Here is a 19,802-nt window from a genome sequence, read left to right as displayed (position 1 = left end):
TATAGTAAGTCATGTTACTCAACAGAACTCACCCTGCAGGGCAGGTGGAAGTTTAAGTCTCCACACGTGTATATCAACATGCACAACAAATGAGCTAACCCTTTCGCCTTGAGCATTCTGGATTTCTCGACAGTACCCATCGGTGCAGTGGCATGGAGAGTTTACATCAGCAGCCAGTCTCAGGAAACCCTCGCTCCCCAGTCCACTCCACAGAGTTAATGAGATTCACCATAATTAGCTCAGTGAGGGATCTGAAACCATAATAAATTAAACTAGCAGCTGAATCAGTAAATAATTATTTTTGTGCTGTCCTCCTTTCGTTTCTGATAGTGCTGGAGTAGGCACCAATTTTACACTTGAAATGGAATTGCATGCATCTACCTGGCTCAAATGCGAGGCTATGGAGAGGTAGACTGAAAGCATCTGTAGAAAGCAGAAGAGAATTTCAGGAAGCGACATTCCCCGTCAGGTTACATGGCACTGTAGAATTTACAGTTGATGAATGAATGGCCCAGCCTCAGAAAGGATTTAAGCTTATAGGTTCAAAGCTTCTTATAATATTTTTGCACTCAGCTGGTGATGCTGCTGACTGAATGTGTTAAGGAACTAATCCTTCTTACAAATTACAAATGCAATAATTATGAGGTTGGTGAACCAACTAATCAGGCATGTGAAACAGTCAGTCCATACAGCATCTTAGTAAGGGAAGTCGTAAGAAAGCTCACAGACAGAGCTAGTACTCAGCTAAAGCTATTTATGCCATGAGCCTACGGGAAATTATTTCTTATTAAACTGGGAAAAAAACCTGGGTGCATGGAAGGCTACAAAAACAACAGCAATGAGCAGAGAGGGCTTTTGACAAAGCAGACAGATCAGATTATATGTGCGGGGAGGATTCCACTCTTTGACAAAGCTCTCTGCCTACATAGGGGAGACAGATTTTTGAATATTTATCACAACTCCTGTAAACAGAATAAGCTTGCCAATGACGGTGCTCATCAATCTCTGCTCCAAGTAAATACATCCGATGTCATTACTGTAATCAGATTAGCTGCTGTCCCTCCACCTCATTTATCAGTAAGGATTTTCTTACTAGACTTGCCATGTTCATTGATTCATTTTTAAAGACATCTTTAGAAATATTCACAAATATTTTACGAGACCAAAGATTTTTGGAGATATACATCATGTACATAATCAGGTTAATAGAGGTTTAGGACTTGCCTACACAGGAAGTTTTGCTGGGATACCTATTATTATATAATTATAATTAATCCAGTGGATGAATTTGTATTAAGATAATTTAGAATAAAGCACTCTTATTCCAGTATAAAGGAGTCCACACAGAGAGTTAATCAGGAGTAGTGATTCTGCTTTAAATTCACACCTGACCTTAATCCGAATTAACTTCCCAGTGAAGACAAGAAGGACTTCTGTCAATATAACAAACATCATTTGGGGTTCTGTTGGTATAGACTGTGTCTACATGAGCAGGATAGGCTGGCATAGCTATGCTGACAGACTCCGTAGTGTAGACATATCCTGAGAGTCTAATATAATCATGTGATTCCAGGAGCTGGGGATTGTAAAAAACCCCCACAAATATTGTGTGACCCACAATGATGTCTCAGGTTTCAGAGTAACAGCCATGTTAGTCTGTATTCGCAAAAAGAAAAGGAGTACTTGTGGCACCTTAGAGACCAACCAATTTATTTGAGCATAAGCTTTTGTGAGCTACAGCTCTCAAGAATTGGTAACACTGAATCTTGACATTTAATAATGATTTATCTGATTTTCATTGTGACAGCCGTGCATAACTTTTAAGGTAAAACTATCAATTTAAACTGGGAGTTATAATAATTGTTGAAGCCTCTTCCTATAAGAAAGTCAGGATGGAAGGTTATTAGAGTTAATCATTCTTAAATGTCTCCACCTGGAGGGCAAAAGGGGGCTGGATTTAGATATCTGGAGATTCCAAAATAGGCTTTGCCTTAAGTACCAAATGATTCACTGAGAAAATATCTGCCTATAAACTGATTGTCTTAAGCAAAAAAAAGCTTAATTAAATAGGTTCAGGGAACTTTTTTGAAGTTCTAAAGACAATATTCAGCAAACAATTGTCAAGGATAGTTCAAATGCATCTGTGCATTCAATGTATAATAGTCGTGCAGTAATATGTTCTATAGTTGATTATGGCAAATGAAGTTTTAGATAAAAAGGGACAATAGTCTGTAATCAAGGAAATCTACATAATGGTTTTCCTGAAGGATGTTTCTGCAGGTGACGGAAGAGTACAGTATTGTTTTATCAAATGGTAATTTCCCTGTATCTCACCAAACAATGAATTCTGTGTGCTAGTCAGGGGCATAATTCAATTAAAGAGAAGACATCTATGAGAGAGAAAAAAATCTGTTTGACTGTGATCCTGCAAATCATGCAGATGAGGAAAATGGCATTTGGCCCTGACATTCTGATTTATTTCCTATACAATATATTATAATTCCTACAAGATAAGCTTATGCTAGAAATTATCACATGTGCATGGGAGTTATATGTCTGATCCTCCTTGTTTTCCCTTTTTATCTGTTGCCCTATATGTTTCAACCTTATCTTTTTAAGAGAATCTGTAAAATAAATGGTAATATTTGCACAGTTGTAGAATAAGTCCAATATTGCATGTGCCGGGCCAGATCCTCAGATGGTACAAATCGACTCCATTGATTTGGATGAAATTACTCATGTGCTTAAAGTTAAGTAGGTGCTTAAGTGTTTTCTGAGTCTCAGTGAAGAAATAAAAAGCCTACTGAAGTCCATGTGGGTTTGGCCATTAATTTCAATGGGAATGAGACTGGCTGCCAAGTGAAACCCAGGTGATGGTGCTATGAATTTCCCCACAGTGTGCTCTATTTCTCTCTATTCATGAGGCTACCTTGTAGAATGAGCGCTGATGCCTAGAGCAAAGGGTTTACTTAAATGTCTTTATGTCTCTTTGACAAGAAAATCCGCCCCACCCCTACCCCAATGAAGATAACTTTGGGGCAGATTCCAAAAGCCAGACTAGTGTTGGGTGGTCCCTTACTCTTTTGGAGTCAGGCCATTCCTTACATTGAATAATGCATCAGAATCTGGCCCTTGGATGCTCAGTTATCTTTCCAGCAACCCCCATATGAACCATAAAACCTCTTCCATGCTTAATGACTATGACCAATTAAACTGCAATGTAATGTGAGCTAGATTCTACTCTAGATCTGATCAAATAATTCATTCAAAGAGATCAGTCTCTTCTTATGTCTACAAATTATCCAGGAGCAGTTCATGAATGACCAGGATATGCAGGTGAATGAAGACAAACACGGAGATTGATTTAAGTGGCAGGCTGCCACTTTGTTAACTTACCACTAAGAATGGGTGCTATCCACCCACTCCCACCCCATGTATCAGGAATTTAACTGGATCCAGTCCAGGGTTACAGATTTCCCACCCTATAACCAATAAATTGGGGTACATCCTTTTCAGCCTACTCAAATCACTTCTGAATCCTCTTACCCACCTTCCCGCAAAGGGCGTAGAGGGTACCAAAGGGGAACCTCAGTCTGCAAAGACTTCAGGAGTCCCCTTCTCCAAAAAGCACAAAGTCTACCAGCGAAATCCTGGGTCTCTTTTACCTCTGGGAGTTGGCCCTTTTGGGCTTTCTCTGTACTGGACACCGGCTGTGACAAACTAAACATTCCTATAAATTCCTAATGTTAAATATCCAAATCACACTCTCTTTAACCTAGTGGTCCTTTCACGATGCTGCGAGGAAGGGGGAAAAAAAAAAACAGCCCACCACCAGGACTCTGCCAATTTGGTCCAATAGGAACAATTCCTTCCTGATCTAAAAGCAGGCGATTGGTCAGAAACAGAGCATCCTAAAAACATAGCTCCTATCCTATGGGGTGGGAGGGGCAGCTAATGAGGGGAGAGGTCCCTAGAGCCCAGGAAGAGGTTTAAATTAATGGGGTGGAGCAAATGGTTAATCTGCTCCCCAGCCAACTAGCCAGTAGGAGACAGAGAACCCAGAAAGAAGCAGCCCATCCCTGCATTCTCAGACATGCTTTCCCAGTCCCTTCTGGGCTGTCTATCCCACTGCCAGTCTGATCTATATATTCACACTGGGGGAGAGGGGGCATTTTCTCAGATTTACTCCCTGTTTGAAACTATTCTACAAGCATGAAATTCCCAGAGGGCCAGCCTAAGGCCTATACGTCACTCTAATCACCTTAAATAGGGTTTAAGAAGGATTTAAGTGCTAACCCCTCCGTGCAAGGGTGGATTTTACCCCAAATAGTCTCTCTGAATAATTCTTGTCTGTAGGGTCATGAACACTTGGTTGTGAAAATCTGAGATTCAAAATTGAAGCTGTGTTGGTTCATTTCGATTGGTCACACAAATCACATGGTATCATTTCCATACCCTGAATGACTACAGCAATTTTTAGTGTCAGTCTTCCAGTGTGAATCCTATTTCCTACCTCAGAATTCACTCTGTAAATATTCCCTTTAAATTCACTGCTTCTGCAAATATTCCTGCCAGTCAATTCATACAGGTGAAAAACAAACACAAGAAAAGGAATGAACACAGCCAATTGTTGAAGTCAGTTTTTTTCATTCACGTGAATAGTTACACAAAATGTTTTGCACTGTTTTGAGAGCTCTGCTAATCACAGAACCTAGTCACAAAGCAAAGCAAATTTCCTCACAGCTACAGAGAGGCCATTTCTCTTTTAAAGAAGTTCACCAGTAAAGAAGTTCACCAGTCAGAAGAAAATTAGATCTCCATATCACCATCATTTCAAAGGTGTCAATGTTGTGTGTGTGTGTGTGTGCAGTGGCCAGGGGATGGGGTGGAGGTTGGTGCAGTGATGGTTTGCTCAGTACTATAAGCTGGCCAGTTAAAAGCTTCAAACAGAGTTGCTTTCTTGCTTGCCAAGAACCCAAAATAACCAGAAATGTTCCAGAACAGAAAACACGAGCTGTTGATGTTCAGCACTTGAAAACCGTAGACTTTTCTTTAGACTTTCCAAAATGATATTCACCTTGAGAGGCCTGTACAGCAATTGGGATTTGCAGATGGGGGATGGAAGCAGACAGAACAGGTTGGCATGACCAATCAAACAATCTTCTGCTCCACACCAAACCTCCATACACATAGGCGCTGACCCTGTGGGTGCTCCTCCTCCTACCTCCTCCTCCTACCTCGTCTCCTCCTCCCCCAAGCGCGCCGCGTTCCTACTCCTCAACCTACCTCCCAGCGCTGCCTACCCAGCCACTGCCAAACAGCAGTTTGGCAGCATTTAGCATGCTCCGGGAGGGAAGAGGAGGAGCAGGAATGTGGCACGCTCAGGGGAGGAGGCAAAGAAGAGGCAGGGCTGGGGCGGGGATTTGGGGAAGGAGTCGGAATAGGGGCAGGGAGGGGGTGGAGACTTTGGGGAAGGGGTTGAAATGGGGGCGGGGCAGGGGTGGGGCCTCATGGCAGGGCCGGGGGGAACAAGCACCCAAGGGAAAGAGGGAAAGTCAGTGCCTATGTCCATACATGCATTATTTGTATTGAGGAGTACCTAGTAGGCCCATCCCTGAATCACGAACCCATTGTGCTAGGCACTGTACAAACACAGAATAAAAAGATGGCAAACACACATCAACATCCAGTGTGGTCTACAGTAAACGCACGGGCCACCTGGATAGGAGGGGGAAAAAATCTCCCAAGCTCTTTTATTCCACACAGTCTGCCATTACCTGGAAGGAATTTATAAGGATGTCTATCAAGTCCTTAGAAGCTAGGAAATCTCAAAGTAAGGCTGTTAGTCATCCTTACTGGATAAAACATGAGCCAAAAAGTACTGCAACAGTGAAGTGCTATTGTACATCAGTCTGACAACATTACACGAGCTGATCACCACCAGCAGCCCTCATAGGCTGTTTGTCTTTCCCTCCCCTACCTTGCTGCCAGGCTTTTCAGGCAGCCAACCTCACCTCATCTCCTTGACCACGAGCAAGAATTCAGGGGAGGGAGGGGGAGGTCTTTCTTGAGGCCTTTGCCCTCCCTTAGTAAGGATGTCAGGCACCCGCAGTCTGTCAACATTTTGCGAATTGATTCCTCTTGCTAACACAGCTCATTTCTCCAGCTGTTTACTTCAAAGCCACTTTTTTTATGGCACTGAGGGAAATCTACATCCACAGAATTTCTGGTTAGGTTTTGTTATACATAGGCAGTTTTTAGTTATTTGACTAAAGAAACTCACTGCTTTGGGGATCTTAGAATTTGCCCCTTTTCCCTCTAACTTTCCACTCTCTACCAGCCTTTGAGTCACTTGCTCACATTTAGATCTCAGAACATCAAAGAGAAAGGGGCAAATAGACATTCATTCCAACCAACTGGTAAGCAGAGAAAACAAATCAACTGAGCTGAATGACAGTACTGCAATGCTATGCAGTTGAATCAGAAAGCTCTGACTTCTTGCTTGGCCAAAAACTAAAAAAATAAACTTTATGTATATGAGATTTTTTTTATTAGATTTTTATTTCATACAGTTTCATTTATTCATGATATCACATGGCCTAATTACCATAAAAATATCACTACTTCACAGAATTCTAGTTTCTTGTTGCTTCTGATCCCTGCAAATCATATGCCCATACAAACTGTCTGATTTTGAAGACCCTCTTATCAAAACCTATTTTCTCATAAGTGCACTAGGGAATTTATTAAAAGTAAAATGTGTCCAGCTCTTTATTGTGTAAGCCGAGAGGTTGGGGATGATGCACATGGCAGACAAACACACCAAGGATCCGCCAACATAAATCTGAGAAAAGTAGCATGGATATTTTTAATCATTTTTCTACTTCATATTTCATTCTCAGCATTTTTATCTACTTGCTACCAGGGCCACATTGTGTTTTTTTCCAATGTTCTTTGTAGAAGCACTTTTACAAGGTCAACAGCAATGAACAACAAACTTTCATTTTGTGTGGTACGCCAGGAAATGGAAGTATATGGAGTTGCTTGAAGTTTTGCTCCTGAACTGAAAGTTAATCTAAATTCAAGAACAAAAGTATTCATATTTGTCCTTGTATGTCAAGGATTACTACTACTGAAAGTGCTTTCTACTATCAGCATGTCACTTTCTCAGCTTCTTAATCTCTTTCTTTCTGTTGCTCAATGGCTTCCTCTTACTTTCTTTCCCACTGCAAAAGTAGTCTTTTTTTCTCTCCCCTTTTTTAATACTTACGAAGTTAAAAGGGCCAGCTCAGCCTGACCACCTGGACGTCGCAATAGAGCTTTCTCCCAGGCCTGGCTCCCTGCCAGTTGCCAGCTGTGACATTGTATGCATCCATCTTAGTTAATTCCATGCACTTGGATTGTACCGGTTCTGTTTACAACAACCTTCTGCCCCTCCTGTGTCCAATTCCAATTGTCCTCAACTTTCCTTGTTTAATACTGTTTTGCAAATTATTAAGCACTGGAAGTCCATTAATCACAGTTCACGTCCTGTGTAAGCCCACACAACGAAGGGAAAGAAGGGTGAAGGCCAGGCACGCTCAGATCCCTGAAAGAGCTTGGACGGTGGTCCATTCAGATCCCTAACGAGATCATTACTGCTAACTAAATACAAACCTGACCTCATAACCCTCTGGGAAATTATGTGGGCCCCGTGCAAGACATTAATATGTATCCCACCCCTCATCGCCACCCCCCACTCCCTTGATAGGCTGAAAACTAAACCTGCGATCAAAAGAACTCTAATCACTGCTCTGATTGTAGTAAACCAAGCCTGACACAGAGTTCCCTGAGGCCTCAATAGCTACATCAGTGCCACCCCCAGAGCCTGCACCCTTTGCCAGGCTTGCTAGCAGCCAGGGAATTGCAAAGAGTCCCAGCTTTTCAGTTTACTTGACACACTGTGTCTATTTTCTGGACCACCTGGTAGGCTAATTTTAACATGACACCAGTTCAGCACTCCCACTTAGTCCTCAATTCTCCCACACAGCCTAAATACAAACTGAAATTCCTCTTAATCCACTCGTCCACTGAAACGTCCCAAGTTAAAACTACACAACATGGGCTATCTAATAAAGGATTACATGATTTTACTCTTGTCTGATGGCACCTGTGATGAAAAACATGGCCAAAAATAATTATCCCTTTGGGCACAATTTGAGCACCTTTTCATGTTTGCTTGTCCGTTCACCGTAATCAACTAATCCATCCCTGGTCCAAGCATGACGGTTTTACTCAAAGCAGCGTGACAAATCAGTCTTTTCTGGCCCACTTAAGGAGAGATAAACAGGCTGAGGAATGTGTTTGCCTCTTGTCACTTTCAGTCTTTGAAGTGATTCCATTTCACAAGAAATTAATTTTAAAAAAATAAAACCAAAACCTTAAAGCAGCAACAAGCCGATATTCAGCTTGAACGACACACATAATGGGAGCATAATTATTAATTTTCTGGTTATTTCTATATCAGAAAGTGGGGAAGGTTGATCTGATGTAGAACATGAGAGATTTCACAGCAGGAAGAAACTGAAATGTTTCAGTTTCAGAAATAATTAGCACACCAATTCACAGGGGTTGACAATTTTCAGCATTTCCACTGCCTGGAATATGAAGTGCAATTATTTTGTTTACCCCACCTCACCATCCTCAGCCATTGAGGAGGGAAGTTTTATCCTTAAGATTGGGCTTGAATTCTGGCATCGGTTCAAACAAGAGTCAGTAAAAATGAACATTCAAATATCAACTACATTTTAACATTGACTTTTTTGAAGACAAAGTAACATACAGTAACACATAAAACAGATTTAGCAGATCTAACGCGTGTGTGTGTATACATACAGAGTTTCAATTGTCTTCCTACTCAGCAACAAACATCTCTTCAGAATTCATTTTTCTTTCTTTCATAATTAGTATCTATACAATTCACATGCTGTATGGATGGAACAAGGTTGGGGGTGGGGAGTCCTTTGTATAAATCAGTTTTAAGATACGCTTGGATTTAACATTGATCATTTTTCTTTGTTCTGTCTATGGGGTCAAAGTGATGAACACCAACAGTAAGAAATGAATCAGTGTTTGTTACATTACTTAGCTGTGAAACACAAACAGGCACTATTTGCTCAGCGGTCCCTGAACACCATTCCTAGTACTTATCTTGACCTGGGACAGAGACGGAAAATATTTAACACATGACCAGGAAGCATGCAGCCTAAAAATCAAGTGTCATTATCTTGGAGAGAAAGTAAATATTACATCTGAAAATCTTCATCTGTGAAATTCAGTGGTCTCTTGGTTTTATACATGATATACCAGATCCTAATGCAACTGTTATCCGACAGTGAGCTGATTTTGTAGTTTGCAAAATTAACAGTATTTATCCTGTTAGTTTCCTTAGTAACTATCCATGCATTCCTTAGTGTGACAAGGTCTCTTAAGCATTTCATATAGTACTTATCTATTTTCTTGCTCTCACCTCCCTCTCACCTTTACTTTAAGCACAGAACGCAACACAATCCACTACAACTAAAGACTAGGCTGAGAGTCAGATTAAAATTATCCCTGTTTGCCCTGACCTCTTTTCTCTGCAGGTGAGAGCGTCCCCATTCACAAGCTAAATGAAGCAGAAATGATGGAGTGTTTGTTTTCCCTGACTTTTCTTCAGCCTGCCAGTAAATTTACAGCCACGAATATGAAGTGTTAATTTAATGTTCCCACTGAGCATCTCATTGTCAACAAAGGCTTCAAACCATAAGAGAGGAAAAGGTTAGCTCATGCAGAAAATGACCCTTATGGTTTGATTGTCTTCTGGTCCAGACTAGCAGCAAGCAAAAAGCTAAGGGCTTTGACTTCCAGCTTAATGCATTTGATGGCAATAAATGGAACCTCTCTACCTCCGCACATAGAAAGAATCACCTGTAATGCTCACTTATTTATGTTTGCAGGCAATCTACACAAAACCAAAAGAGAAGTGGGCCTCTCTTTTCACTCTGATGACTAATTTGACAGAACCGAAAACTTAAACCCTTCATTATGCCAAACTTAAACAAAAGGGTCTTGCTCTCTAAAGATTACAACAAAGCATTAATGATGGCATGAACCATGAAATTGCTTTCTTCACCAGGTGCTTCAAAACGTCAGGACCTCCACTGATGTGACGTACAGAGAGTTGTACAAGCAAGAAGTCTTATATGCAAAAAATATATTCTTAAAATTAATATTAAGATTTAAATAAACAAATGCTTTCCTGGACTTTGTATGACAGCAACAAGTATATAGACTGAAGGCCCTATTCTCATTTACACTTAGTCCCTTTTACAGTGCACGCTGGTAATGTAAAACAGTCTTAAAGTTAGTATAAATGTCATTTACAGAATTGTAGTTAACAGAAAAGACAGAGTAAGGTAAGGGATCTTAATGTAAATGAGACTATGACCCTGACTATACATTTTAAGACATCAACATCTATTTACACTTTGTCTGATAATGTAAAATAAAAATATAAGTATGAAGCAGATATGGAAGAGTAACATTTTCCGTAGAAACAAATGTCAAGTCTTTGTTACTTAAAATTTATTCTTATATGAAATATCCCATTAAAGTTCTCAGCTTGGAAGCTATGACATTTTTTTATTCTACAGTCTGGATGTTTAATGGGAAGGGGAAAATGAGCGTAGCAATTTGATTGGTTTGGGTACCTTTTTCGAATCCACTAGTTAAAAATGGGTTCACTTTTTAAAAAAAATTGTCCATGTTCCAGGCTGTTCATGTACTTTGTGGACCTGGCCACTTTGCTATTTAAAATAAATAAATAAAAAGCAATCCCACTATTAATATTTAACAATTGGGCCACAATATGTTAATTAACTACCCACCTAATGTGTATTATTAAACCATACATCTGTATTATCATCAAAAAGGCACCATACTACGTGCGGACAGGTGAGAACCCAACAGCTCCCAAACTGCATTAACTGCATTTCAAAAATCCATTCTGCAGTATTTCGAGGACATTTGATGTGCCATGCACAGTAATGTACTTTAATACGTCTAAAAGGACCACCGCATTGACTGAAATAGCAAAGCCTGGAAGCAAAGCAGAACGCACAGTAATGAAACAGTTGACTTTTTGTTTTTTATTTTACAATACAGCACTTTCATTCATTCCCCAGATAATACCCTTCCCCATTCACATTAGATCTGTGGCCTGAACCAAAACACCAGCAGATTTTGTGATGGCACTAACATTCTAAACCAAGAGCCCAGTCACACTGTTGTGATTGGCGCCTACGACCACAATGGGTCAAACCAAATAACCAGACCCAGAACTTTGAGGATCTTGGAAACCCAGATCCCGATTTTGTACCTTGAGATCATTTCTAATTCAGGCCTCAATCCTGCAATTGACTCCACACTGGCAAACCCCTAAACTGTAGTACTCCATTGATTTCAGTGGGGCCTGGCACAGGTGAAGGGATCTGGCCACAAGCAACAAATTGCTGGATCAGGCTCCAAAATAATATTAAAACTATAATCAGTGGAGTGCAAAATGTACTGAAGTATCTCCACCAAACTGCATGGGGAAAAATTGCAATTTCATTCTATTTTACAGCCCCCCAAATTAAAACAAAACAAAAACAAAATACACACACAACAAACCCTGATCATCTGAAATTTCAAAATTGGTGGCTTTTCACTCAAAAAATAGTGCACACCAAGGTTTTCTGTGCAACTGGATAACAGTCGCAAATTTGCAAAAGCCTTCAATTTGGGTGTTTTCAAATTGTATTGCAAATATTTGCAATGTTTGCCCAGCTCCAATTCTCACTTAAGTTATAGTGGGGGGAGGGCCTGACATTCCAAATCAGTGTTGCCACTCCATCCTTCATTTATACCATCTTTGAGAGGTCCAAGACCAGCTCACGGTAATTTTTTTATAAAGTGCCTAATTAACCTCTTTGGTTTTTTTTTTAACTAATCTGATTGGTTCCAAAGAAATAACATCACCATTAGATTACTCAGAAGCTGGAGAGCAGGAGTCTCTCAGACATCAGCACCAATGAGATCACTCAGGACGGTAGCTGAGTTCCCTGTCTCTGTTTTAAATTTCTAACTTCCTTATATCCAAGGCCTAAGGAGTTACGTGATGAACACTTCAGTCACTGAAATCCTTATGTGCACAAGGACTTCGGCTCATTAAAAAGGTCCTAAGGATAAAAAATACTGACTTCTTTCAGTGTCAAACTACAATCTCAGGAGGTATTTTTCCCCTTGAGCAATACTTTACAGCTGTTACCCTCCCAGCCATTTGTTCCTTGTCTACCAGCGAGTGTGTGGCATGCTTTACTTTGACTTTTATTGTGTTAGCTGGTTGAAGTCAAGGTTTTTTCACATTAAATTAAAAAGTGATATTGGAAATAAGCATGGTTACAAGGAACACAACACCTGTGTAGTATGGCTAACTGAAACCTGTACCCAGGAACTTCCTGAGTTCCCCTGACATTTACCGGGCTCCAGGTCTATTGTCAGCTAAAACACTTGTCCCCTTTCCTTCAGCCTCTTTCATGCTGATCTCCCTGATTCCCACATCACCCCCCACCAGTCCATCCATTCCATAGCTGTTAAAATCACCTTCTTTGCCAGATAGCAAACCCATGTCTCTTCCCTGTCTGAATCTCTCCACTGGTTTCTCTTTGCACATCATATCAAGGTTAAACTCCTTGAGTAAAACCCTGGTCCCATTGAAGTCAATTGGAGTTTTGCAATTGACTTCAGTGGGGCCAGGCTTTCACCCCTCATTTTTGCTTTCAAAGCCCTGCACTGCTCTGGTCGACACCTCAGATCTTTGTTTCTTGTTGTATTCCCCTGTCCCTATTTGTTCCAATGATGTAAGCTTTACCACTGCGTTCTTTTCTTTTCCCACTCTTGTCTCCATGTCTTCGCCCACATTACCTCATAGGCATGGGACAATCCCCCACTCCACTCGGCTTCCACTATTGTTTCATTTAAATCCCACATAGTATCATATAGGTACAAATACATAGAATCATAGAATCATAGAATATCAGGGTTGGAAGGGACCTCAGGAGGTCATCTAGTCCAACCCCCTGCTCAAAGCAGGACTAATCCCCAATTAAATCATCCCATATGTGTCTCTGTTGGTCTGTCTGGTACATACTAAGCTCTATGAGGCAAGGACTGTGGTTTTTGTGTCTCATATAGAATCACTCTGTGTCAAGTCTACAATAGCAATGGAAATAGTTCATGAGAACCAGTCAGTGAAATTGATTTAGAAACATGTGTGAAACTTACCCGTCTTGTTTCAGTATTCAAGCAAAATGTAAACAGAGCAGGAAATGAAATTTTAAAAAATATTTCAGCTTTCATTATCTAGTTGCTTTTAGTAATAGAAAGATTTTTGATAGGGCATCTTGATTGTTTCCTTTAATTTTTTCAAAGTGTATATAACAAATATCTATATCTATGTTTAGAGAGATACAGTATTTCTTAGTTTAAAATGTATTATTCACACAGTTTATCCTGGGCTATGCTTAAAAACGCCATGCTAGAGTTGACTAACATTAAACACAAAAACATCCTGTCTTTGGTAATCATTTGCCAGTCAGTCACATTGTCAGTTAACAGTAGTCATTTTGAAAGCAGTAATTCATTCTCTACAGTCCTTTCTTAACACAATTTTCAGCCTGCAATTTAGATGATAGGAAAATTACAACCTTGGTGCACTATATTATGTGATATAAATGTTATTGCAATTAAGCCAACAAGAAACCCACACACACAAAATACAAAGATGTTTAGTCCATGTTTTTTTCTTATTATTTCCTAAAAACCCCTGGGGTCATCAAATGGTAGAAAAAGGGAAAGATGAATTTACATTAGTACAATGTGACTGCAAATAACAAGAACTCAGAATCAACACAACAACATAGTTGACATGTTAGCTATTTGGGAGTTTTAAAACAAAGCAAACAAGTTATTTGCTGAGGGCATGCATGAATGGGGACAGACATGATTTGAATTTTAAAATATGGCTGAAAAGGCCTCATATAGCCAGGAATCCTGGCAGCTGATGAAAGAAAGAAGGCAACTACAGTTCCTGTACCATCATTGCCTCTGCACAGCTCTGCCCCAGATTACATCTCCTTGCTAGTCTGTTACTGCATTCCCGCTCTTCTACTTTGCTCTACCAACCATTCAAGCCCCAATGCCTCCTCTGGGCTTGTTGACACAGTGCATTAGTTTGCACCAGAGGGGTGTGAATTCTAGTGCTCACCAGCTGGCCCATGTGGACCCTACTAGTGCACTCTAAAAGTTCCCTTTGCACACACTAATGTAGTTCTGTTTCAAACAGCACAACATTAATGTGAATTGGTAACTTGAAGTGCACAGTACTAGGGGCCATAGGGGCCAGTTATTGTGTGACACGCTAGTATGCACTAGAATTTTCCCCTTTGGTGCAGGCTAATGCCCCATGTAGACAAACCCTTTGTGTGTCCCCTCCCAACCCTGTCTTCCATGCTGCCCCTATGCATGGATCAACCTTCCAATCTCAATGCACCAGAGAGGCCTTTAACAACCCGCTGAAGTCAATGGGAGTCTTTCATCGGCAGTGCATCAGGGCTTAGGTCTTGACTCTGTCCTTATATTCAAATCCCTCCTAAAGACACGGTTTTAATGGCATAACCACAAACCCTCATCAATCAAATGTCTTCTTTTAGGGTTTTGTACTGTCACCCGTCACCACAGCATCTGAGCACAGTAACCTCTCCTTCTCAATGCGACGTAAGGAGGGAAAGGGAAGGGTGTTGAAGTAAATTAAAGAAAACAAATTCAGACTGCTAACAACCAACATAAAAAAACATAGCAGCCTGAAAATTTTCCATTAAAATGTTTTGCAGAAATTTTCCATATTTTTTGCAGTTTTCAATGTACAGTTTATAGCAGGGGCAGGCAAACTTTTTGGCCTGAGGGCCACATTGGGGTTTCGAAATTGTATGGAGGACTGGTGTAGTGTATTAATTTGCTTCCCGTAGGAATGTGCTATTTACGATGTACTAGTTAACGGCGGCCAGTCCTGGTGCTCTGTTAGTAGCACATTCCTACGGGGAGCAATTTAATATACTACAGCCGGCGGGTCTCGCAGCCGTGCTGCCTGGCAGGATCTTGCAGCCCTGCTGCCCACAGCACTGGCAGAATGGTGAGCTGAGGCTGCGGGGGAGTGGGGACACTTGGGGAGGGACCAGGAGCTCAAGGGCCGTGCAGGACAGTCCCACGGGCCAGATGTGGCCTGCAGGCTGTAGTTTGCCCACCTCTGGTTTATAGAATCGCTGACATTTTCTGGAAATTTTCTGGAAAGCCAAAAATTTCAATGAAATTTTTCCACAAAAAAGTCCAATATTTTTCATAAATACTTTTCTGCAGGTTTTTTGATCAGCCATAAAATGAAATAAAGATATCAACTTACATTTTAAAGTCATGCATCATGTCAGGCATATAACAAACCTAAGTATTGGCATGATCATATTATTGTAATCTTTGTTCCTTCTTTCACTACTGTTTGTTGCTTTCATTCTTTGAGTCATGTCTATAAATCATATGTTCCTTGGGGCAGGGACCATGTCTTTTAATTAGTCTACTAAGAGTCTAGCAAGATTTCAACAACAGAGATTATTTTCACTGTCACAACTCAAACAATCTAGGCTGCTTTTCAGTAATCAAAGCAAATTGCAGGATCTGCATTTGCTACCAAAATTTCCTTTGGCCTAGGAGGCATGTGGACAGTTCCTGTGTTCTAGGCCCTACTCCTCCTCTGAAGAGGCTTAAGATATCTCTACCCCTCCTCCCAAAGGTGAGTTAGTGAGAATTCACACCACCTCCCACTGAAGGGGCCCACTATCAGTGTTTCTATTTCCCAGATGGGGTACCTGAGAGATAGGACATTTCGGTGCAACTTGCCAAAAGAAGTTTTCAGCAGGGCTAGGAACATAAATCCTAACCTCTGAGATGCAAGGCTCATGTCTAATCCACTAGATCACATTGGCTGTCATACCAATCACTTTATATATTTGTACTTAGGCCAACACAAATATAAGGTTAGTAATTCTTACCCATCCCTATATTTGTTCTGTGCTTGTACAGCACCTAGCACAGTGACATCCTGGTCCATGACTAGGTATCCTAGGCACTACAATAATACAAGTAATAATAATATAAATTGTTTTGAGGTTTACAGATGGAAAGGTACTAGGTAAACACAGAACATTATTATTTGCTATATTTTTCAGGCACAGAGAGATCCAGTGCCTTGGTTGGGAGACACTGTTCGCCTGGTGGGTGAGACATTGGCTGAAAGACCAAGTGCTGTTAGTCCTTCTCTAGCACTTAGTTTGCTCCATTATGCCAGCATTTTTTACCAACATTTGGAAAGAAGGGAGGTAGACTGCACAGGGTGTATGTGCATAATTAGCTGGTTGTACAGTAAATATGTCCATCGCATTAAGTGAAGATTAAATGAACCTGGGCTCTTAACGAGCTCTCAAATGCTGCACATTTTCCCAGGATCTGGAAATGTGTGTGGGAAATAGCATTCTAGGTGTCTAGTGAACTAGTCCCTGATTACAGAACTTATTTTCATTCTCTTTTTATATATAACAAAAATCCAAGCAAATTCTATACAAAAAATGACAAGGAGTCTGGTGGCACCTTAAAGATGAACAGATTTATTTGGGCATAAGTTTTCGTGGGTAAAAAACTCACTTCTTCAGATGCATGGCAAAAAACAACCATAAGAGAACATTATTAGCATTCAAAAGCCAAGGAATGGAAAAGTTAAAAGTTGTAGATGCAAATTTGCTTGTATACATTCTTTTATTATATGTTCACATATAATTTCTCAAATAATACCACTCTTTTTCCCCCTGCAGTCCTAGGAGGGGCTACATTTCCATGGTAATAAAGATTTCTCAGAAAGGTGTTGAAAATAATCAGGAGGCTAATGAGGTTTTGTGCAAACCTCCTGCCGGTTGCATTCCTTTAGATCAAATATCCTTTGGTTTAAGTACAGAAAACCTTTTTATTTATAGGCACATTAGTAACACATTCTTGCAAACACTGGAAGAGGAAAAGAAACAAGAAGCTAACATAAAATAATATGACAGCGCCTGTTTTCACTGCATTTGTACAGCACCTAGCGTAACATTGCCTCAGTCCCGATTCACGCCTTGAGGTGCAACCATAAAACCAAAATACATGGTGGTACAGCAAGAAGAAATACATTTGATTCTTGTGCCTAGATTCCAAAACCATAAGATCCCTTCACAATTGGGTAAAGTCTTCATTTCCAGAACACAGGGAAATGGTATATATCAAAACAAGCGATCAGGAGAAAGTGAGCCACATTCCTTTCTGGGACAATGAAGCACAATTAGAATAATTCTGCTCTAATAGTCTGTGTGTCTAAGGTTGGAGTCTGGCTAGCCATAGGGAGTCGTCTACATTTACAGCAATTTGTTTGTGATTCTCCTCTTTATTCTCCATCCTATGCCAATAAACTTTGTTTTTATGTAAGACAATTTTAACTGCGTGGGGTCTGTGAGGTTACCTGTTGTGCAAGAAAGAAACTCTGTTTCTCACTTCAGAAAATGACTGCGTCAGGAGTAGAAGTAACAATCTGAGGGCTTGTCTATGCAGCATGGCATTGCAAACTGGAGGGGTGTCATTTTTAGAGAGCTCGAATGTGTTGCACTCAGACTGCCCCATGTAAACTGTTGCTTGACTGTGTATAGCCAATTGATTTTGTCTACACTTGTGGTTCATTATTAAAGATGTTCAAGAGACCAAATAACCAAGTTCAGCCAATGTATAGACAAAACATTATGGTACGGAGAAGAAAGAATGGGCAACAGGGGATGGATCACTTGATGATTATCTGTTCTGTTCATTCCCTCTGAAGCACCTGGCACTGGCCACTGTCAGAAGACAGGACACTGGGCTAGATGGACCTTTGGTCTGACCCAGTATGGCCGTTCTTATGAACTAATACAACCCCAGTCTTTCCAGGAAGCAAGTACTCACACTATGTTAAGTCCACCTGACATAGAAGGTGGGCTCCCAAAAATACACCCCCAGAATTCTCTCTATTGATAATGGGGCTGTTTACAAGCTAAAACCCCCAATTGAAAGTTCCACCCACCAATTTAAACTTGTTTTTCTAGTACCATTGTGTACCCCTCTTATCTTTTGTTTGTGAACACGACATTTCAAACTAATTGAGCCGGGAAGGCACTCCCTATCTGTGCCAAGGTAGAACACTTATGTATTTTGCCTTTGACAGCATCTCTATCTTCCTATGCCAAATGCTGAGTTGTACTGATACAAGGCATTGTGGGATACTTAGCATAAGTGAGCAAGAGTAAGCATACTGATTACCCAACACTTACATTTAACATGATATACACCATATCAAGACCATGCCAAAACATCCATTAACATGGTGTATACTGTGCCCAGAATATATATTCTATCTAATAAGACCCTGCTGGCACACACTAAAAGGTACCTAGTTCGCGTTGCTGTAGTCCCATTTCAAACAGAATGACATTAACATGTGGTAGGTACCTTTTAGAGCATGCCGGCAGAGTCTGCACCAGGGCAGTTAGACCACAACACGCTTGAGCGCTCTAGAAATGACAGCCCCCTAGTTCGCAGTGCGGCACCATACAGGCAAGCTCTGAATCACAATTCTCTGTGCTGTGAAAGGCCCAAAAGTGTCTGGAGTGAGTCAGCGTGGGAGCGAAATACTTGTATGTATGTACGCATGGGAGCGGAACGTTATTGTGTTTGAAATTCAACGTTTTATTGAAAAATGTCATCAAAAAGTCAAATTTGGGGAAATTTTGATCAGGTCTAATCCTGAATGACATCTCTGGTAATGCAATATTCTGGTCACCACTTAGCAAAGCAGGAGACAATACAGTATGTGCCAAACCCAGTGTCTCCAGAGGCATCTGAGTAGAAATGGCTGTAGAGGGACAAGTGTCACTCTGAACACCCCAATGACACTTCATTGAGTTTCTGAAGAAATAGATCCCCGACTCCAATTCCCCCCACTCACTGTGGTGAGGAAAATATGATGGGTGACAAGCTGCGACTGAATACAGAACCAGCAGGCTGCCTGACCAGGGGCCACCCCCTGACAAAGAACAGCAAACCCAGAAGTGACTGGAGCCATGTAAGCGGGATCTGTTTAGCATCCCTCACATCCAGAAATACTTTGTTCCATTTGCTCACTTTCTCCAGGTAGGCGGTTGGGGGGGAATCCAAGCCTCATCAATGACAGGACCCAGCTCGATGCCCAGCATAGATGTTGCGGTGGCAGAAGTTGCCAAGTCTGCTGAGCAGGTCTCAGGTAATGTCAGTAAGAACCTGGTACTGCCTGAATGTGTGTGTACAGAAGACTAGGGATTCTACGCTGCTCAGTGCTATGGGTCCCTGATTTTATTGGGGCCTCTGGGCCAGTGGGACCAATTCAGACATTTCTTGGGGGGGACATGTAATTTTGGTTCCTTCCCCGCACAGCTGAGACTCATTCGTGTCCCTGCTCATCTCTCCCACCCCCTTCAGATCCCAGGTGTCCTCAGCCGGGGAGTCTCACCTTTCTCTTACCCACACAGTGCATGAGACAGTGCCCCAAAGAGCCGAGCTCTCAGCAGACTCCTCTGTTCTCCACCATACAGGACAGACTCCCCTTG

The 19,802-nt window shown here is 41.1% G+C and overlaps 1 protein-coding gene across 3 annotated transcripts in view; it reads right to left on the bottom strand.

The window, feature by feature from the left end:
* LOC140909751 (bifunctional protein GlmU-like) overlaps positions 1-19,802 on the bottom strand; it is a 114,369-nt gene that overhangs the window by 69,754 nt on the left and 24,813 nt on the right. The window contains exon 1 of one of the 3 annotated variants that reach the window (XR_013635629.1): positions 7,271-7,655. The exons of the other annotated variants lie outside the window; for them this stretch is intronic. The gene's annotated coding sequence lies outside the window, so the exon portion shown is untranslated. Of the gene's footprint in view, positions 1-7,270; positions 7,656-19,802 lie in introns of those variants that run through there. 3 annotated transcript variants of the gene reach the window in all.

This window comes from Lepidochelys kempii, chromosome 3 (assembly GCF_965140285.1).
Source record: "Lepidochelys kempii isolate rLepKem1 chromosome 3, rLepKem1.hap1, whole genome shotgun sequence".
Classification (NCBI taxonomy): Eukaryota; Metazoa; Chordata; order Testudines; family Cheloniidae; genus Lepidochelys; species Lepidochelys kempii.
This window is presented reverse-complemented; position numbering and strand designations above follow the sequence as displayed.